This window comes from Aythya marila (assembly GCF_965140915.1).
Source record: "Aythya marila genome assembly, chromosome: 12".
Taxonomy (NCBI): Eukaryota; Metazoa; Chordata; class Aves; order Anseriformes; family Anatidae; genus Aythya; species Aythya marila.
Genome location: NC_139053.1, coordinates 6,949,784 through 6,972,588, shown reverse-complemented (window position 1 = coordinate 6,972,588; position 22,805 = coordinate 6,949,784).

Genomic DNA, 22,805 nt, shown 5'->3' with positions numbered 1-22,805 from the left:
GCATTGGTGAGGGTTAAAAAATAAAAATGCTGTGTCAGTTTCTGTCCTCGGAGAGCCTGTAGCACCCTCAGGCACCATATCCACAGTCATTCCAGGCAAGTAAATAACAAAGAGAAAAATATCTTAGGCCATTGCCTGGAGACGGGCTTAAAAATATTAAGGAAAGACAAGAACAATAAACAGTCCTCGTAGCTTTCCCTGAAGCAGGAGCAGGAAGGCTGTCAGGAATAGCTTTAAAAGTAAAAATGCAGCGAAATGGGAACTTCTGGGCATGAATGAGCTTAGCTCTGGTGATGTTCGGTGACACACATCAAAGCATACCTTCTATGTGTAAATTTGCCTGACACATTTTTAAAGTCTCCGTGGGGTATTTGCTGCTGTTATCAGTTAAACCTGAGAACCCTAATTATATTACATCTGAAATTTGAAGGCCTGTTTTATGCAGGAGGTCAGCGCAGACACTAATGGTCCCTGCTGGCCTTCACGGTTATGAGCGCCGCGAGGGAAGGGTCACATCCTGCAGCCACTCAGGCAGCTGCGTGCGTTACCCTACAGTAGGTGGCTTCTGTAACATTAACCACAGGGCCCGGTAAAGTTATCTCCAAATATTTGGAAATTCAAACCCGAAGTATCTCTCACTCTTTCTTTAAACTGAAATATTTACTTCTAGAATACAAAGCTACAAAAAATTTTACATGTGTTTTTTGTAAGGGCTGGTTTTAGGTTACGCCTCGATTCTCCTGATCATGTCTGTTTAGACATGTGCTGCTAATGCAGCATGAAGCCATGTAATGAAGATGTCTTTGGCCCAGAGAGAAACTTTCCATCTGCTGCAACGTGAATCCCCAGCTCTCCTTCTTTTACAGCCCCGTAGCAAAGGCATTCGTACCCTGTCATCTCACACGTTGTATCTACAACTTCCAGCAGTTACTAAAGGGAGAGGTGGTTTTGATGGTGGCTCACATTTTTCACATCTAATTCTCTGCTGCTCCCATCCCAATAAAAAACATGAGCCTTGGACTAGTATTTCACTCGCGTACCTTGGATCTGCTCCATAAGGGAGCTGACACTTTCAGCTTTCTCTGTCACCTGAGGATGTTACTAATGACTAGGGGGTTGTAAGATGTGCCTTCCCCTTGATGCCTCTTCCACGTTAACTGCTTTGATGCATCAGTGTCAGGAAGTAATGTCAAAAAACAATCTTCTTAAAAGCCTATTGTAGGGGTTGAAAGGAAACTCAAAACAACAGTGGAGAAAAGTTGAATAGAAGATCGTATCTTCTCTGTTTCAATTTAATATGCAGCCAGAACTGAGCTGATTTAATGACTTTCTTGTTTATAAGGGTATGAAACTAAGTTACTGGTTCTCTTATGAAGATTAATTTAATATTGGATGTAAACCCTAACGTATCCTCTACCTTAGGTTTTCTTGATAGTTGCATGTATTTCTGTCTTTTCTGTATAAAGCTCTAATAATTGTAGGTAGATCAAAAGTTGCTTTGGGTTGTAATTCCTATCCTATCTCATAAGCTAAGCAGAGTGGTTGGATATTGGTTCTCCAAGGAAAACCAAAATGAAACAGTAAATAGTACCAAAGATGACTTTTCTGGCGCTGCCCTTTCTCTGGTGCTTGCCATACATAAAAACTTGTGCTTAGATGCTTTACTGGTAGAGCTCTTCTAGACTGGGGAGCAATCTCTGCTGTGGCAAGGAATTAGGAAAGGTGTAAAACCTGTATGATGCTGGAGAGTATTTCTAATTTCTAACTGAGTGATGATAGCATTGTGATCTGACTGCAGAAAACACCTGGGGGTACTGGCATATTGAACCTAACCTCAGTAAAATAATAGCCCTAGCAGAGACATCCCTGATACTATGCCTGATGGCAGAAGGATGTGTTTGTAGGTCACTGGAAGTCCAACCCACGAGTAGCCATTAGGCTGGAGGCTCCAAAATGGGGTTACTAAAATTTGCACCATTCCTTTATGGAAACTATGACGTGTAAAGGAGGTTAAACATAAAATGAGGAAAGTATCCTCATTTAAAAAAAAAAAAAAAAAAAAAGCTCCAGAAAAAGAAACAACTTGAAACCAGTCACCTACATTCAGATAGAAAAGACTGCTCAAATTTGAAAATTTCAGCATGGAAATAGAGATTCTTCATGATCTGAAAAGTCACTTAAAAAGCAAGTCAATGATAAAGACCCTCTTAAAAATAAGCTCTAAGGACACAGGGAAATTCCTTAGTAACTAGCACGTTTATGTTGCATTTTACATGCAGGAGAGACAACTATTCTATGTAATTTTAGATAGAACTTTTTTCTTTTTTTTTTGGACTTGTTATTCCTTTTATTAACCTTATTAAGATTAAGACTTAATGAGAAATCAAAGGGATCCTGTAAAGGTCAGTAGAATCAGAATAGTCAATACCCCAGTAATGCAACAGAACTATTAAACTCGCTGTTCATTACGGATATGCATGCAGAATATCTAAGATGTTGTAGCGTCCATGATACTTCCTATCAATAATCTCTGATGCTTGAGTTTAAGGAGTGTTGTTCATAGGCAGCAAGGAAGCTGTGTGGTGTGCTTAAAACAGATTTCCACTTGTAAACTCATGAGGGATGGCTGGCTGCCCTTTGCCTCTGCTTTGGCTTTCCTAGTCTGCCGTCCATCCGAAAAGGCACAGGAGGGAACTTGTACAGAAGTTCTGGCTCCATAATACTAAAACTGCACGCATGCTGGTGCTGTCACTGTGTTGCTCTGACCTCAAGCTGGTCCACCCATGCCACTAGTGGACAGTCCTATGAGTTCACGTAGCTTGTGAGTAGCTCTTAGGGGAGAAAATGGGTGAAAACAGGAGTTAGAGTGGAAGCTGCAGATCCTTGCAGACTTTTTGGTACCAAATTGCCACTTACACACCCAACACCCATGGAAAGTGGTTTCTGTTGGGTGTTCGAATGTGTTTACAGGCCCTGAGCTGAGCTCCAGTGATGAGTGCTTACAGGAAGAGCCTCAAAAGCATTGCACAAACTTTCATGGGAGCTCCTGGACCTTCTTGGAAATAACTGGGACTATCAGCAGTCCCTGTGTACTGACCAGACCCAGGCAGTCTGCAGGACTAGGTCTCCTTGGTAGGGATGCAGCTTGCACCAGGGCAAAGGGAGGTGAGGTCTTGTGGGTGTGAGACAGCTTAAGAAGTGCTGAAGAGGGCTAAAAAACCTCAGGTCAGAAAGCAACTTGCACCAGGGAAAGTGGCTCAAACTGCTCGGTCTCTGAGCTTTGGCTTGGTTCCACTATCTAAGCCTAAATAATTTGTGATGGAAAGACAAAAGCTCCTTTGGCTTTCATGTTACACTGCACCTTCTGAATTTTTTAAAGATTGAGTCCTAGCTGCTTTATATATGGATGGTTTTGCATTTAATGAGGTGCTGCTAATTTTCAGTTTAGTCTATTTATTCTTCCTTATGAGGAGCAGAAGCAGCTGCTAATTCCCCTTGAGACTGCTCATGTAGAGTACCTGCACCCACCCATGTATCCTCATAAATTGTTTCCTGAACTAAAATGAGCTCTCAGTATTCATTTACTCGCTTTTGGCAGATTTAAGTGGGAATATAAATCTGCATCCGCTTTTTGATTCACAAATGCATTTTATTCCATAAAGAATTCATGTGGCCACATATGAAAACTGCACCTCTGTTTCTGCTAAGTTATAGCCTTCCCTTCTGTCAGAACGTCTCTCTCCCCTGCCCCCATTTGCCTGCTCCCATGTTGCTAAATAACAGTAGTTTTAGTACTGCCAGAACAGAATATTCACTAGCAATTCTCAATTCTGACATCCTAAAGCCCTAGAGTCATATTTCAGGCCTGGATGGCACTTAAAGGCCCATAATCTTTTGCTGAATGGGTTTTGCAATACGCAAGCTGAGGCAAATTATTCAGTTTAAGGACCTGAGCTGCTTCGGGAATTCAGGGCTGGAATGTGGCGTGCGCCACTGTCTTTATTTATTTATTTAGAAGATGTTTGAGCAGGAAAACCTGCAGGGATGGAACATTTCACATATCGTTAGTTCCTGGCACTGTGGCCTTGGAAAAGGGAACGCAGCCGTGGCACCACGCGAGGCATTCAAGCACGGGGTGGAAACCTCACCTGGAAGATGGCAGGGGTGGGGAGAGGAAGATCCTCAGATCCTAGCTGATAATCATGCTTTGGTTTGTTTGTCACAGAAAACTTTATTTATGGAGGAAAATGAACGTTTGTGGGCTGGTGCGTTCCTGGCAGTTTTCCCTATATGATTTAGGGATGGATCTTTCCAGGTTCATTGGTGCTATAGAAAAGAAAACATGGTAGCAGGGTGAATGTAACCATGCTCTCTGCACCAAAAACACCCACTGCTGAAGGATGAGGCCTTCATTCTTCCCAACAAATTTGCCAGTCTATTATGGGGATAGATCTCAGTAGAGTTAAGAATTTTATACTGTAACTAATAAAAGATTCCCAGTGGTGCTCTGGTAACTACTTTTAAGGATTCCCCTCATGAGCTGATTCTGTGATACAGTGAGATACACGAATATGTATGCTAGCATTGCTGCCTCCTAGATAAAATATAAAATAAGTCTTTGCCTATGGCAGGGCAGAAAATTTGTTTAAATCTTAGTTAAAAAGAAAAAGAAAAAAGGAGATACATGCTTTGTATATTTACTTGTGTAAGTATGTTAAAATACAGTTAGTCTTTATTTCCTCAATTTTTAGAACTTAGTCTGTGTCCATATACAGTTTGATGCTGATGAACGTGGTAACCTAACTTCTTCCTCTTACTTTCTCCTGTGAATTTTGCGGAGCAGGACTCAAGGGTTAACACATTGCCTGTTGCTCCAGGATGCTGCCCTTGTTACAACATGTGCAGATGCACTTACAGGATTGCATTTACAGGTGGTGCAGTTCTGTTAGGAGCTCAGCCCTGAGCATCCAGATCTCCAACTGAGTATGTTAACATCCTCTGCTAAATTATCTCTATGCTGTAAGAAACTATTGCATCAAAAGCCAAACACTGGAGTATTTCAGGGGTGGGCTTAGGAGAGTGGAGTCCAAATGGTACTCCAAATCCAAATGCACGATTAAAATTGGATAATCTTAAAGTTACCAAGATTAATCTTAAGTTTACCATTGATTATCAGGTTACCAAAAACTGAAGTAATAGACGAAAACAAAAGGACCTGGTATTGTAAAGGCAGCAAGGTGACAATCCTTTTGGTATGTGTTCTTATTCAACTTGTATTGATTTAGACAGGAGATGCCTGAACTTATTTGCAGACTAAATTCTGGCCCTTAAATGAAATTCTTTTTGCATTTTAAAAGACATTTTGGAGAAAATATTTCTTTCTAGCACGAATATGAACAACAGAAGGCAGATGATTATCCAGCGACCACTGAGATTTAAGTGTAAGAGCCCAAATACATGGGAGGATTTGCCATTGTGCAATCGTGCTGTTTTGCACCACACCAGAATCCAGTGCAAATTTCAAATCCCTTCGGCATGCAAGCTTTGTAGCTTAGTAATGCTATTCAATCACATTACATACATCTATTTCATATGCTCAGTTGTTTCTTCTGTTCCAGGAATTACCTGAAATTACAGGAGAAATCATTCTTTCTAGCCTCATTACTCATCTTTGTAGCGTTGCATCCATTCAGTGGCCTCACTCCTGCTGGTGTTGCTGCTAGCATGTGCTGGATTTCATCAGCCTACTCAGGGAACGACTCCTTGGCACATGCTGCTGCTGCTTTCTGGCAATGCCAATGTAGTTTAACTTCAGCAACCTGAAGGACCAGTTGTGCCAACAGTTTAAAGGCATAGCTCTCATTGAACATGAAGTATTTAAGCTCATATGGCTTTCTACCCCCTGGTAAGAAAGTGTTGGCAGCTTTCACCTTGGAGCTCAGATCATCTACTTCTTTTTCCCTGAAGTTTGCACAAGCTAGGCTAGCGATGCCTGAGGTACCTTCTCTGTGTAGTGGCTCAGAGTTGCTTCTTGCCAGATGATAGGGCTTCTAGAAAGGGAAACTTTATCACTTTTTTTTTTTTTTTTTTTTTTTTTTTTTTTTTTTTTTTTGCGTGTGTAATCTGCCTCTGTAAACAGTTTTTTGGCAGTCTGGAGAAGGTTGGATGGGATAACTGCAATTAAGATGTTGCTGTCAGAAAACTAACTTGACTTTGCTTATTTGTTTCAAAAGTACATGCCTTTTGCATTTTATTTATTTATTTTTGGCTGTAATTCTAGTGGAATTCAGTGTTTAACAAAGAAAGTAAGAAAACAGTCAGCACTAACCAGGCTTATGTCCTGCATGCTGGTGCTGTGTGGGTCTGAGCACACAGCTCTGTGGAAGCCGTAGCCAAGGCCTGCGAATCCCAGAACTGCTGGGCTCGTGTTTCAGTCCATCTTGGTCTGTCACAGAGGTTTGGTTAAACCCTCATCACAGAAATCAGGATTACACTCGACACATTGCAGGCAAGCACTGTGGTTATACTGCTTGTCCTGGACAGGGACAAGAAACTATAGGCACCCACTTAGTGCCTATCGCATCTAGGCGTGTGGTACCAGCCAAGAGCAAAGCAAGGGACAAGGTAGGCAGAAGCCAAAACGTTTTTTAAAAAAAATAAAAATAGAAATCTGGCCATTTATTTACTTGAGCCTGTCAGATTGTTAGGTGTTTGAAAGAGTGCTTGAGGTCTTGGCCCTCAATTTAATGGGTCTCCTAACAAAGGCAGCGGTCTGATTATGACTGGTATGCTCATGAAGTTGCACGACTGAAGAAATCAGTCAGGACCTTGGCTATCTGGGCCCATGATTTTTATCGAGTTGGCTGTCTTCAGGCATATCTTATTGCCAAGCACTTCACTCTACTCAGACGTAATTCACTGTTGATGTATACATATGTCATAGCATCTAACTAATCTCCTTTTGCTCTGGAATAGGCAGTGCTGGTGATACCAATTTAGATATACAAATGCGACTCTTGTGGGCTGTGTTGTCTACATAAAAAATTGGTATGTGTATTATTGGACATATTATTCTTGGCGTTTTGGCATGGATCACTGCCTCCAGAAATATTTTGTAGGTTTTATGTGCTTTTACACTGCTAAGCTGTATTATATTTCCTGTATTTGCATTGGCCTAAATGGATTGAATTTAGCTAAAACCTTGGATTTTGTTCAGCTTTCTGGTAGAAATTTATTTTTATTGTATAGCCAGTTACATACAAAGTCTTGAGAAACAGAGGGTGTGGAGAATCGGTTGCTTGTTTGCTTAGAGTATCCCAAAAAGAACACAGCGTTACAGGGCTTTGCAGTAGCATAGGCCCAAAGCCATAAAAGTACTGAAGATGAGAATTACAAGTGTTGTGAGGAAGCCTTTCTATTCAACTTGATCTTGGTGAGAACCTCTAAAATGCTTGCCATTTACATGAGAAGTCTCATCCAAGGTGAATTCAGTGGTTGGGGGCTTTAAAAATCATCAGTGTGCTCTGGCATCCAGGGCAGCAAGGCCCAGCTAGCCTGTGGGGTCATGAGGGCCTGGAGAGACGTGAGGACTTGCCAGCTCCTAGGTGTGTTGCAGAAATCTGGCGGATTTCAGAACTCAGGTGGGTGTACTCGCTATGTACTTCAGATGGACACTCAGACTTTGCTGAAATTAGTTGGGAGACTCCTGAATTTGGGGCAGATCTCAGGTCAAGGCCTACAGGCTTGCGGGTCTGGGCCGTAGTGCCTGCCTTGATAAAGTAAAAGCTGTACTTAAAAAAACAAACAAATAAACAAAAAACCCTACACACAACAAAAGTAACCAACCTCCCCGCCAAAGATAAGACCTTAGAAAATTCCTATTGAAAAAGAAGAAAAAAAAAAAAAAAGAAAATTTAAGGAAGTGCTGAAAGACAGAGGTACCTAGAAAATCAGTCATGCCACAGGTGATCTTCAGTGACTTGTAAGCAATGTCGCTGAAGTGATTTGTTTTTAACTTTTTTCTCAAAGAGGTGAAGTGTCCTCCTTATACTTTGAGATCTCTTATCTACCATGTTAGGATCTATTTGAGAAGAATTACTTCATTCGATTATATAGAGCTCATTAGCTCCACCAAATTTAATTTCAAACTTTCTCTTCCAGTGGTTGTCTGCAGGTGGGAGCTCTGTGTGTGGCCGAGGTGTGTGCTTATCATAGCTCTGTTTTCATAGGCAATGAAGTTCTGACGAGTCATTTTCTTCAGGTTTGATGCATCCCAGTTGCTTATATGAACTGTTTCCTAAGGTAGAGGTAGATTGATTGGATGGAGAAAGATGTGACCGCAGTGCAAAAAGTAATTTTCTTATGCCATTATTGTTCATTCCTAAAATATATCTGCTGTCATGTCAGCAGTGCCAAGAGTACCTCTAGTAACATTTAGAGATGGTCTTGGCTGCTCTCTGAGGTCTGAAGTGTCCAAATTGAAACTGGAACTGCAAAGATCTGTGAAAGACTAATGAAATGATTTGGCGATTATGAATGTAATAGACCACAATTAAGGTCCATGCAGCCAATTTCTAAGTATTTTTTGGTTCAGATTGAGGGTAACTGTGTGAAAGATGTCTTACTTTTTTGACTTCTAGGAAATGAAATATATTAATAAATAGTTAAAATAAAACTAAACAACAACAACAACAACAAACAAGTTAGGACTAACCTCTTGGTTGATATTGTCTCCCTTTCTGCTGGAAAAAAAAATGGAATTTTACTAACTTGTTGGAATTCATTTTTTAGCCCCTTACATGCTTCTAATTCAGTTTCTTGTGCTTAGATCAACCTTCTACAGTATATATCTATTATGTAATTTCAAGTTTAGTAATTAAATGACTAACTAAAGCTGATTTATTATATTTTTGTGGTCAGTTTAATTCCATATGAGAGTTTCAAATCAGAGTTAAATAGAGTTGATCCCTGTGTTGAAGATGCCTCCTCCTTTGTTAGAGTAAAGTTGCTAGTATTTCAGGGAAATAGTGGTAAAAGGAATATGCAGATTAGCATGGGCATGAGAACCCAGCTCAGGCGGACTGTGAAGTCTTTGCAAGCCAGAGAGATGTAAGGAGCTATTGAATCTGAACCTCCATCTCTTTGCACAGGAACCTTTCTCCCACTGTGATATGGAGATCATGCACTTTCTGAGTTCAGTATTCTCTTTGGTAGTAGAATAATGAATTATATAAAAGGTAGTTTCCCTTTATTAGGTATAAAAATTGGATCTGGTCTTCCATCTGCAGTGTAGACTTGAGTTCATCTGCTAAGGAAAAGGACGGGCTTTGTTGGTTTTTTGTTTGTTTGTTTCCAACAGATGGCTCACAGGTTTTCCATTCCAAATGTAAGTTTTATCCTAAGGATGATAAATCTTATCAGAGAGATACTTCAGTGTGGGTGGAAATTTTATTCATGAACTCCACACATCTGAAAGACTAGGAGATTAGTCATCACCAAAATACACCTGTTCAGTATTGGGGATGCAATTGTCCTATAACCCAGATGCTTCAAACAGGGGAAGAAAAACTATTTTACTGAAGTGGGCAAGACAGCCTGCCACTTCTCTTATCCAAGACAAGGGAATGATGAAAAGTTTTAGTAAAAGGAAAGCATTACATACATTGCTTATTTTCATGTGTTTTCTTGCTCCATAATAATCTTTTAATATTAAGATTGATGTGGAAGATAAAATTGGATTATTAAAATCTTGGCAGTAGGTTGGCCCTCAGCTGGTGATGGATTTATTAACCAGTAGAACTTGTGTGTGTTTGCACATTACCAGGACTAGTAAGAAGAATGACTGAGAGGGTGTTTGCCATCATAGTTCCAAAGGTATCCACTTGACAGAGTTGTCCATCAAAAATAGCTTCAGGCATTTAATGAGAACCACCCTAACATGCAAGCATAACCTCTTGGACCCCTTTCCACCAAGGCATTTAGATGGGTTCTCACATGCATGGCTTGGAGTTCTAGAGAGACGACAGCAAAGAATAGTGAACATAGAAGAAAATGGAATACTAGGAAATCTTTTGCACACATTTATTATTCCAGATTCCAGTTTTGGTCTTCCCATTATGTGCCATGATAGCAATCAAATCACTGAAAACATTTTGGTCTCCGTTGCTCACTTAATAACGTAAATAAGATGGCCATAAATCAACAGGGCTACCTGGAATGTGAAGAAATCTTTATTTACAGAAGATGGCAATCTCCAATTACTCAGTTCAGCATAAAATATTTTCGTAGTTGGTCTCATTAATCTAATTCTGTATGTCAGAATCACAGCAGCATCTGGAATATTCCACATGATTAGTGACATTTTATTAAACTCTAGTCTGAAGTTGAAAATGGTGATTTGAAATACCTTAGTTATAGGAATTGGACTTAAAATGCATATGTCTGTCTTTGCTTGTGCATGTGTATGAGAGGGATAGAATGAGCCATCAAAAAAAGGAAAGCAAATTACTCGAGGAGCTACATCTCCTTTCAATGAATAGTAATTTAAAGACAGGACCTCTTTAGGAGCTTTAGAAATGAGGCCACTGAATCTGTTTTGATCTGGATTCTTTACAGCCAACAAAAGGGTTAACTGCCTGGAAGAAGGTGGGCATTGCGAAGCACATTTTGCCTATGAGATAAAGATCATATGAAAATTTACATGTTAATGGAACATTTAAGGGAAAAAATTGCTCTTTGTCAATTGATTGTATAAATATTTTATCTAGTGTAATATTAGAGGAAGGCAAGCGTGAAGGCATTCAGTTTGAATAGTTTTTGAGAAGAAAATTAGGACATTATTGTTGAAGAAATAATATAAAATAGGGAGTTACAAGCACTTGATCTAAACTGTAAAAACCTTTCATGCACTCTGGCAGAAAGAGCAGATTAAATCCATAATGAAATGGGTAACTTTAGGCCTGCATAAATTTCCAAGCAGTCTCAGTTTCCCAGGAATCTCTCTCTGCTAGATTAATGGCTAGCAGCCTGCCACATAATGAAGTAGTTTGCCTTGGCAATGTGCTCATGAATTTATTATGGTGTCCACAAGTGTGCTATATGGCCTAGACATCTTTATAAATCCTGGATTTAGAACTGCAGCGATGAGCCATTTCGGTCCTAATGGTGAGGTTGATTTATCACTGTGGTCCTTCACTCCACCCTCCCACCCCCTCCCTGACAGTTATAAAAGGAAAATACAGGTCATATCATTGATGGAAATGAAATGTGAAGGTAATTAGATAATGCCAAATGGATATGGGAAAAGGTGCACTGCTGAAATTTTAAATATGTTGGTAATTTTTTCCTTGGAGCAATTATATCAGGTTGATTTATTTTTACAGTTTATAATCACTTAACTACCTGTGGCTGATTTTAACCAGAGCTTGTGCCTTTGGAGACAAGAAGTAGAGCTTTTCAGTCCATGATTGTTTATTGTAAATTCATTTATCTCAAAATACCTAATTTATTATGCAATTTACACAAGTCACAGCTCATTGCTGATGGGGAATAATGATTACCCACTTGGTTCCTCGTAAACTGTTCTCTGTGGCTTTATAAAATAATAAACAGCCAAAGCTGCGAGGATTTAAGGAGTTCTCTATATTGAAATTAAAGCCTGTTGTTTTTTTTTTTTTTTTCTCTCAAAGACACCAAGAACAGTAGAACACAAAACAAATTGTCTAGAGATGTTAAAAATCAATGCATGAGTAGTCCAGAAATTAGCATATTGGATATTTATTACTTATATTTGTATTACAGGGGGCTCAGGGCTTTTATTAGGAATTTGGCTGTTTCTGAAAGAAATGGTGATGCAAAATTCTGAGCAAACCAAGGCAGTGGGGCATCGAAAATAAAGGCACTACCATGCTGGAAGTGTCTGTCATGGACCAAAACAAATGGATCCAGCCTGGGATTTGCAAAGGGACCTTGAGGAGATGGGGAAGCACTGCGGTTCCATAGCAGCTCTGGTGCAGCACTGCCACGTTTTTTGGCAAGCCTTGGGCTACTGTAAACTGAAACTCCCAAACTGTGCTGAAAATGTGGCTGTTGTGAAACAGCAATCAGAGATCTCTCTTCCCACTTCTGCCTTTTTTTCCCTGCCAGATCCTTATTGATGGTGTTACTTGAAGTTGTGGCATGGGGCTGGAGTAGGGTGGGTGGCCAAGCTGGGATTTTGAGTTGTTGAATTAATTTTTTTTTTTTTTTTTTTTTTGTGCGATCAAGTGTAGTTTTCTGTAATGTAGAAGTTAAAGTGCAGTGCTAAAGAGCTAGAGACACAGGCAATTTCAGAAGGGATGTTTTGCTTGTAATAAGACACGAGCTCATACATTCATTTTGGACTGCATACAAAGATCCCTCCAGTCGGCAGCACAATTTTTCATTATCAGCTGCTTGTGGAACAGAGCCACGGAAACGCCACCTGAGTGCTGCAGCCCTCCTCTGTCTTGTCTTACTACTCAACAGCTGAGACGCCTGGTGGGAGCCCATCACCTGAAGGAACATTTTGGTACTTCTGGGGCTGGTAAGCACTTTCTGGTGTCGCTGAGGCAGGAGGAGCCTGCTTTGTCTGAATGGGATCAAATCCAAAGGATCCATTCTGCCAGCAGCTTGGAGTTGTGCAGAACAACTGTTTAGCTCTTCAAAGAGATGCAACTTGTTTGCTGTGCCTTGAACTCAGGAAAAGGAGAGCTGCCAGATCTCCCTACACTCTGCCTCTACCTGGTGCATCCCCCTCTCTTGGGCACCTGAGTTGTGTCCGCTCAGCCTGCACCAGCAAGCCTGGGTTAAAACTGAGCTCAGGGAGCCTGCACAGCCTCCAAATTGTAGTGGTGTCACTGTGCTCAGAGCAGGGCCCTTCCTGCTGGGGGTAATGATGAGTAAAAGAGGAGAAAAGGGCCTGCCTTGCTGCTTTTAAAATTCTTTTGTGTTCAAAAAGCAATATAGAAAGTGACAAATTCCAAGTGATGCTTTGAATCTAAGCTTCTACATACATTGTCTCCCAGTATCCCCCATTCAGTGCTGAATTTCTCCCGGAGAGGAGAAAGGGAGGTGAGGACCGCTTCTGTCTGCCTGTTCCTCCTCCCAGACACGCAGATGTGTGTGCATGGGTCCCTGCGCGCACCCAGGCACCCGAAGTAATGGTGTTTCAGCCTGTCCTTCACCTACAGTTGTGCACGCAAGGTAGAAAAGAGACTTCGGTGAAGTTTTAATCTGAAAACACCTAAATGTAAAAGATTTCCTACCCAGAGATAGGAGATACGGAGCCACAATTGTCAGGTTTGCTTCACCTGTCATCCTTCTGTGACATAGATGCTTCTACTTGAGTTTTCTTTGTAGAACTGCTTAGCTTTAAGAAGATGAACAGCTTGTGTGGCAGACAAATACCTCTTGTTGCTGGATCTCATGATGGAAGGAGGACTGTGAGAGCTGCAGATAGCTGGGCTGGGGACACCCAGTTCCCATTGAAAGATCTGTGAGAGCTGGGGGACTTTACAGCCTGCTAGCGATTTCTCTTACAATCATTCCTTCCTGTCTATTGATGGTGAATTCTTATGACAATGCCATAACATCTACTTACACTGAATTGTACTTCAGTTCCCTGAAAATGCAGTTAACATGAAACTTTTCAGTTGGGTTGTGGATTATTCTTTGCTGCCTGGTGACTTTTCAGAAAAGAAAATTGGAAATGCTTCTACAATTGGAGTTATTGTTATTTTTATCCCTGGGGGAAAGTGGAACTTTATTTTCAAATGTGGTTTAAGATGTTTTGGTGTACAAGATGAGAATATAATTGTTGTGATGGTCTTCTGCAGCAACAGGGATTAGATTTCTAGCTGAAGTATAAAACTCTTGAAGTTTAGAGGGAGTTTAAAAGATGAGTTTTCAGTGTAAGATGAAAAATTTGAGTACATAAGAACTCTTTATCAAAATAGTTCCCCCCCCCCCCTTTTTTTTAAGAACAGTTTTGCGTGTTTTGTTGTGTAAATGAGTTACTCACAAATTCTCAGCATCAAACATTCAAGGCTGGAAGTAAAAATCCTGCCTGTTCCTGGAGGAAATTTGATAATGATGCATATTTGATCAAATACTTGTTTTATAAGTTTCCAGACGTTCACACATCCGTTTGAGCGTGGTTTGGGCTGGCAGCGCTCCACGCACCGGTGCAGGTAGGCTGCCACAATTGCTCGCTCTTTGCCCACAAGTAAATTGTCACCTTGCTCGCACATCCAGTCCCGGCTCGTTGCAAGCACTGTTGGTTTTGGCATAAAACATGCTGGTTTCTCTTGGAAGCTGTGGCAGGTCTCCATGTGCCACGAGTCCTGGGCTGGTCCTATAGCCCTTATTTATCCCATGGAAGTCCTCTGAGCTAAAAATGTTCGCTGCTCTCCTTGTTTATGGACAGGCCTCTTCATCTGGGCACTGCCAGCACTGGTTGGGATGCATGTTTTTGTGCTGTATTATTTAGCACTTGATTCTTCCCAGGGTAAGATTTCCAGGCACAAAATGGTGCCTGGCGTCCAGGGGAGAACAGCCAAGGAGCCTGATTGCTTCTATCTTCAGTAGCAGTTTTCTTTAATTAATGTCTCCTGTAATTCCATATATTCTGGTGGTAGTATGCAGTCCTATTAAGTCCGTTTTAGTTGAAGCTTCTCAAGTAATGTATTATGTATTGGTTCTGAGGCAGCTAAATAACTCTTGAAAACATCTGCTGCCCGTGTCTTAGTTTTTCAGGGACTACAGTAATAATGTCAAAAAATTTCATTTAACTGAAGTTTAAGATTTAAAAGATAAGTACTGTTCAGTTGACTAATCAAATAGTCATAAAAGCTCTTTTCTGAACTATAATTACATTTATTCAGTTCTGGGTTTGATTTATTTTTTATTTTAATTGTCAGCCCTGCTACACCATGATGCTAATAGAAATGTTATTGCAGCCAATATGGGCTAAAATGATGTCTGATGATTATTAATGAGAGCAATAAGAAGGTATCTTCATATAAAGTCAGCATTAAAGGAGTAATTCATTTTACCTGATATAATTGGATTGTAGCATTTAAATAGCCTGGGACTTCCTCTTAATTGTGATTAGTTGTAGCTTCTTCCTTTTAGTACAGTATTTAACTCTTCCTCCACCGCTCCTTCTGTTTCTTTTATGAAGTAATTAAATGTGAATTGCTCGGTGCCTTTTAATAAATATATCCAAGGATTTAGTAGCTGGTAAATGGCGTGGCTGACTGTTAGAAATACTTCTGCACAGTACCCATAGGCGGGGCGTGAAGCTATCACTTCACAGTGATGTTTTATATGGCACATAATTATACAAATGCAGCAATTGTTGCTTTGGTTGCAAGAGTCACAGCAGGTGTCCGTGTTGGGAGGGATTGTAAAGCTGAATTTTAAGAGAATCAAATGAAAGGAGGGTAATTATCTTTATTTTACCAAGGGATAAGCAGAGTCCACAAAGGCTTGTCTGAACAGTGCTCACAAACGAGCTGGCCTGAGCCGGCAGCGTGCCAGGCTGAGCCTGGCTTTCTCCTCCGAGGTGTTGCCTTTGGGGTGGCCACCCTGTTTGGTAGGGGAGAGGAACGCTGTTCTCCCATACCGCCCAGTTTTGCTGTCTCAGAAAAATTACCTGCTCAAGGTGGGTTCGGCCTAGCCATCTGCTGCCCAGTTTCTGGTGGAGAATTTGCAGATTGAGCCCTTTTCCAAAAAAAAAAATAAAAATAAAAATAAAAAAATAAAAGCACTTTGCCACCACAGCCACAAGGAGCATGGCAGGATGGGAGGATGGGGGGGGAGCACATCCGTAGTGCTCCAGATCCACAGGTTTTAAGGATTTGAAACCAAACCTTCTTTCACCCTTCTATTAATTTAACTAGATTTTGAAGAGCTCCAGTGATTCAGGATTTAAAATGATGGCCACTTGGGAGCTGTGATATAAAAGTTAGCCCGTATTTATGACACTCCACTGTAAGAAATGAGCATCTATCAGGAGAATAGTAACGCTGATACATAGGAGGGCTCTCCGAGGACAAGTTAGAGCCATTTATCCCGTACTGCGAAACGCGCATATTTCTTACTTACGCCTACTCAGGCACCTGCAGAGACTGAGTCTGGCTGCTGCCGGGAGCTCCCAGCTAATATACATTGATTTACTTTTACTCTGGAGTGCACGAGGATAGATCAGAACCTGCTGATCCATCTTCTGCGGTCTCCGCTATGCGTGTGCCTCACCTAACTCTTACGCTGGCCAGGCAGTGAGGCCGTATGCAACTCCTCTGCTCTTTTGCAACCCTTACGCTATTTTTCCACATTAAAGGGATGTCATTTGGAAATGTTCACATTCCTGTGTATTTTCATGGGTATTACTTTGTACATACCATGCAAGATTTTCACGTGTGAGGGAAAAATACGGCTCGCTCAACGTCGGTGGTGGATCGAGGTGCTGCGCAGCCGAGGACAGGACTCTGCTTTAAGCGGGGTCGCCGTCCGAGGCCCCATGTGGGCCCTGGTACCTGGCAGCTGCTTTGTGCCCGTGGTGCAGATGAAAGCAGTTGGTTTCTCTGACACAAACAAGGTCAGTTCTGTTACCACTCAGCCTGCTCCAAACTCCACTTTTGGTGGCTTTGCCCCATGGTGGCAACAGATACAGAAACTGTCCCCTGTGCCCTGTGTTTATTGCAGAAGTTTTGCTGGTGAGAATTAGGAGTAGGAACTCTTCAAGTGTGCGTGGTTTTGCCTTTTGGTGAAAAATAATGACTGGACTTCAGAAATGCCCAGGATAAATAATGAGCAAAATAAGGCTGCCATTAAACTATCCCCAAAACTGTAATGTGCTAAAAGGAAGTGCAGAATTAACCACAGTTCTCTTAAGGACCATTAGCATTACCGGCACTTGTGCAATCCATCCAGAATTCTGGGATTACAAGAAGCAGGAAGGGATCGAGCTGACAGATATTTGGGTGTTCAGAAATTGCTGAGAGTGACCGGAGAGCCAAACGTGGGCTGGTCGAGCTCCTCTGCGCAGCTGTGCCAGCACAGCCTAGTCCTGGTGCACAAATATCCCCGGCTCTGGTGCCCTTGTAAGAGTGAAAACTGATGGTGGTGTTGGAACACACCAACCTGTTGTCAAAACATTTTAAACTTCTTAAATTCTGTTTTATTTCTTGAACCGACTAAGTAAGATTGTTACTTCGTAAGCTCTTCTAAAAGCACACCATATTTCTTTCTCTTTTAATGTGAGTACAGGACCATCTCATTTTTCTTACGCCCCGTTTGCTCACCCTGCATAATGCAAGGTAACACAGGTAGGGCTTTGCATCATCAAAGACAACAAGCTCCGTGAAACACCACGTGTATAAAATGTCTATCACCTCCCTCGGAATACGGCTGCCTGTTTTCTCCCTTTCCCTGTCAGGTACGCACTGAGTATCAACGCAGCGCTTCAAAAATAAGAGATTGTTTCTGCCTCATTTGGTCCTGCCCGCGTTATCCCGTGCTACGAAGCACATGCAGGTCTCTTCATCTGCCGGTAAGGTTTTCCTCGCCTCTGCCCCCCTCTCAGTGGTACGGCAGCTCCCAGCCCGGGGTGTTTCCCCCTGTAATTGCGGGTCAGGGAGCAGGGCCCTCGCCGCCCTCCTCCTTTCCCCTCTATGTAAATGGGAGCGCGCCGGCTGCGTGGGGGGGACCCGCTCTCCCTGCAGGGCTCCTTCTGCAGCAGATGCATTGCCAATCCTCTTATTGTACAGATATTGATCCCACCTCCCCATAATGAACTGGAACAACAACTCTATTATTCGCAGGTACCCGATTGGCTGAGGATAATATGAAATTAGCTGGCGTGCATCGGGCCTGTCAGTATCGATTTCCCTACCCAGATTACTTGTTACAAAAGAATAGAGCTGTCTGCACCGTAATTGAACAAGTTAACTCCTTGTCTCATAAAATGTAAGCCCATATTGATTGCCTACTGTAGTATGCAGAAGGAGGAAAGTTATAATGGTATTTAATCGCCATGGTGCTGAGAGGCCCTTTTTTTTTTTTCCGTGAACCAAGTGACAGCTGCTGAGAAAAGGCTCGAGGCTCCCTTGCAACCAGGGAAAGCAGCAGGATTTCTCGGAGTGATACATAATGAGGGGCCGCCGTGAATAAAGAGAGCTGCTTGCCGCGGTCGCCTTGCTCGTAGCACTTCTGCCACTGCTAAACGCAGTCATTTTTATTGTAATTGCTTTGTGGATGAGTGGCAGGGCCTTCTCGGGTGCCTGGTGCTTTCCTTCGGAGCTGCTGTGCCTCCAAAATGTGTTTTAGGTGTGTGTGAGCCTCAGGCATCGAGAAATACCACTCAGTTCAGAGCGGACGGCGTTTGGTGGGCATGGGGCTGTGCTATCGGTCCTGCTGGGCGAGGAAGGGGATGGCACTGGGTATTTTGGGGAACAGCCAGGCATCTCATGGCCTCAGAACGGAGTTGGAGGTGTGAGGCCCTAGGGCAGCCCCGCTCTGTGCCTGTTTGCTGTTTCCAGGCCTGCCTGGCTCTTGTGCCGCGAGGTTTTCCTGCTCAGTTTCTTGTTTTCGTTCATCTCCAGCACTTTATTTGCAGTTTCATGTTTAAAATCACTTCTCCACATGCTGATAGCTTTCTACTGGTCTCGTTTTTGTTGCTCTTTCTGTTCCCTTGAGTTCTGTTTCTGTTGTCTTTTCTTCCAGAAGTGCAACAAGAGCTAATACAATACGTAAACACACTACGCTGCTAATTTCTGCAATAGTATTGTATTTCTTCCTCTCTGCTTTAGCCCAGTAAACCTGACAACAGCTCCCTGGCAGTCCTACAAACTGTGCCTTTCCGACCTCATTGAACTTGCTCTCCTGGACCTCAAAGCACTGCTGGAGCAGACTGAACTGGTGCTTTTCCAATAAATTTAAAGGAAGCAGCAGCGTGCCTTCACCTGCTTTGGTTTCCACTATGCTTTCCCCTCAGCTAGACTGGCTGGATTTTTCAGAGGTGCCACAGAAGTTTCTCATTCTTCCCTTTCCAACTTCAATTTTTCATGATGCAGAATTTATTAGGTGGCATTTGATGGGGATACAAATGTGTGAATAGAGGCGTTAGCTTTGCTGGGATTTATTGTAGTTCACCTTATCTCAGCCAGAGAGGGATTAGAAGGGATTGTGCACCTTGCAGATGATTCTGTTCTCCAGAAAAACCGCACAAGGCTGGAGAAGGATCCTAAACAGAAGTAGAAGAGATCACAAAAGGGAGAGAAACCAAAGAACCAGCGCTGTAAAGCTGAGTGTGAGGGGGGAGCTGCTCCAAACCACACGACCCAGGCGTGCAGCGTGGGGCGGGACGCGTTGATGTTGGGTTGCAGAGACTCCTGCAGAGCCTCTGGGAAGAGAATCCAGATGAAGAAACAGAGGCTGAAAGGCTTGTGCTGGCTGAGGAAACAAAGCAGAGTGCACAGGCCGTGTCATTCCTTCAGAAAGCAAAGAATGTGACCATAATTGCCAAAGTGAAGGAAATACACTCATTTTTGCATGGATTAGAGCTCGGCATGACATGAGAAGTTTGCAGTTTGGCCTGCAGATGTTATTCATTTCATCCAAAATTTGTGTGTCAAAATATTTTAAGAAAATTTACAGGAGAGGTGTACTTATGTTCTCAAGTATGTTAAAGAAAAAAGCATGTATACTAGTCCAGAAGGTTTTTGCACACATCTCTGAATCCTGTATTCATTTTACTGCCTCCAGACTAGCCTTTGTAGGCTGAATGCATCACTCAGCACGAGGCCATGCAGACAGTCCCTGACAGTATGGTCACGGCTGCTACTGCAGATGGGGCCTTTGCCCTTTAATGAACCTTTCCATGCCTTTTTTTAGCAGCTTTCATAGAGTCATGGGATCATTCAGGTTGGAAAAGACCTCTAAGATCGTACGGTCCAACCTTTAAGCTAGTACTGGAGTCCAGCACTAAGCCGTGCTACCAAGTTCTCCACGTTTTTTGAAGCCCCCCAGGGAAGGTGACTCGGCCACTTCCCTGGGCAGCCTGTTCCAATGCCTCACAACCCTTTCAGTAAAGAAATTCTCCTAATGTTGAACCTAAATCTCCTCTGGCACAACTTGAGGCCGTTTCCCCTTGTCTCATCACTTTGATTCCTTCCCATTCCTCAAATTTGAAAGGGCGTCACCAAGTGGTGCCAGAAGTTCCCCGAAGCAGTTGCAGGCGCTTCCTGCTTCAGGCTCCATTCTGCTGTTCTAGACATCAAGAAATGGTAACAAACACTTCGATAACTGTGTTGATGCTTTCCTTCAGACGCAACATCTTTCCAAAGAGAGAGCACTTTTGTATTTCTAGTTGTCTGTTTTAATTTCTTTACAGAAAATTGCTGAGTTCTGGGGAAAATTGGTCTGCTCTGTTCAAAGTCAAGGTCCCACGCCCATGGCTGTTAAAGTGTGAGCATGAAATGTGTCATTCTGTGGAAAAGGATCCATCTTTTCAGGGTTCCTGTTCACATGCCAAGGTCTGCTGCGCATTGGGTGTATTACAAATAGTGGTAGAGAAATTCTGCGAGCATGCCAGTGCTGGTTCCTTTCTGATTATTTATTGATACTCGTGATTTAGTGGGATCCTGTTACCAGCACCCATCTTTCCACAGATCTATCAGAAATGTACAAGAAGCTCAGCAAGCCTGTGCTTGAAATCTTCAGACATTTTTGCCTTGTATTCAGAGTGTGCATTCTTACCTTTTGGTCTGGCTGCTGCAGTGTGTAACCGAACGGGATCCACTCGATGGCTGGAACTGCTTGGTGCTGCTACAGTGCAAATAATAAATAACAATAAATGGAGGAAAAAAAACATCGAGGAAAGGACGTGACCTTAGTGCAACTTAATAAATAATGCATATGAGATCTGCCAATCAAAAAGGAAAAAGAAAAAAAACAAAAACAAAACGACAGAACATAGTGTGCAAGTAATTATTTGGGCTGTAGACTAAATAAACTGTATTCTGCCTTCACTCATACTTATTTTACTCGTTTGCACTTCCAGGGCCTGAATTCCTATCTCTGCCTTTGCACCAAAGTAAGGAAGTGTGGGAGGGAACTTTACAAATTGTTGGTTTTTATTATTGTCTGTTACTGTGCAGTGTGAGTCTATGCAAACGGCAGTTGCTGTACATTCAGAAAAGATCTGAAATATGATGGTAGCATGTAAAAAAAATCATATTACCCTGAGGTAATATGACATCAAATAACATTCTTTTTATTTTCCCTATTTCTAAAGCTAGTTGTTATAGTTTTATTATACTCCAGGACAATTTTTATGCACTGACATTTCTGTCCACCAGAAGTGGTAAACATGAAGCTTTCACAATCTGCTTTCAAGGAGATTTTGGAACTCCCTGACAGCGTGATGAGCTTTCCCTGTGCGTTAGCACTGCTAGATACTGCTTGTGCTACCCCAGGACAGATCCCCAACCTCAGGAGCTCTGTGCTGCTCAGGCAGGGGCAGCAAAATGCAGAGAAAATTTCAGGCTTGTGCTGCGTTAATGTTTCTGATACCATAAGCATGCTGGACCTGGTGGGAATCGGACAGATTTGATGTAAGCACTGGTGTTCAGAGACAACAGAGCCAGTGCAAAGTGGTTTTATCTACAACCCGAGGCAGCTAAAGGAGATTCAGCTTTTTTTTCTACCAAAGTTGCACAAGTAAGGTGGCACTTCGTGGTCTTGCATACTTCTTTTGGCTCAGGGGGTGGATTAGAGTATCTTCAGGCTGCTCTGAGGACAAATTGTTACTGTCAAACAAATTAAATTGAGATATTTGTTTGCTTCATTATTGTTCAGAATAATTTTCTGCAAAGTTGCGTTGTGCACCTGTGATCCAACTGCTGCTGTCTCCGGTTGTGCCACCTGCCTGCCTGTGTTTGGTAGGCTTCGTTTCCACTGAAGGAGCTCGAATTTGTCATGTGTTCTTCAGCCAGTTGTTTAGTATTTTTCTCCCACAGCACTCAAAAAATCATACTGTCCTCCTATTTATCCTCAAATGCCTTCTGCTCTTTGGAAAGCATTTTTTTCATTGAAGTACAATTTGATATATTTTTTTTTAATTTACTCTAAAAAAATCACTTGCATTCACTCCTGTTTGTGTATGTGTCTTCTTCAGCTTTTGGGGGTGATGGGAGAGGTTAGGGATACGAAAAAGGCATGCAGAGTTTAGAAGGACATAGAAATATTTAATATACAGGCTGAGGGTAATAACAAAGAAAGGATCTGTCAGGCAAACAGCTTGTGTTAAGAAGAATTATAACGCTGAGAACCCCTCAGGGTAGCAGTTCTCTCTCATTCCCTTATATATCAGCTCCTTCAGACTGCCAGAGCCCTGGAGAAGCTGTTTTGTTATCTGTGTGTGCCGAGTGCCCAGAGCTGTGGGGAGCCCGACTGGAGCCTTTGGGTGCTACAACCAGAAATAGCAGGAGGCAGCCGGCCCTCTCTGCAGATAATCTTGATACACTGCTTATGGGTTTACCCTGCACTTCTGAAATCAATGAAAGTTTAACAGCTGACAGGAGATAAAAATCCACTGTAATTAGGTTTGTGATAAAAATGATCTTTGAAATTAAGGTTGCTTTCCAAAACGGAACTGAGTTGGGAAATGCTGCATTAACCTTTTAAAAACCTGCGTCCTTCTGAAGCACTCTGGATTTCGGCATTGTTCTGTCAGATTACTGCTGGATACACCAAACCTTCCCCGAGTCGGGTTTTGGTGTAGG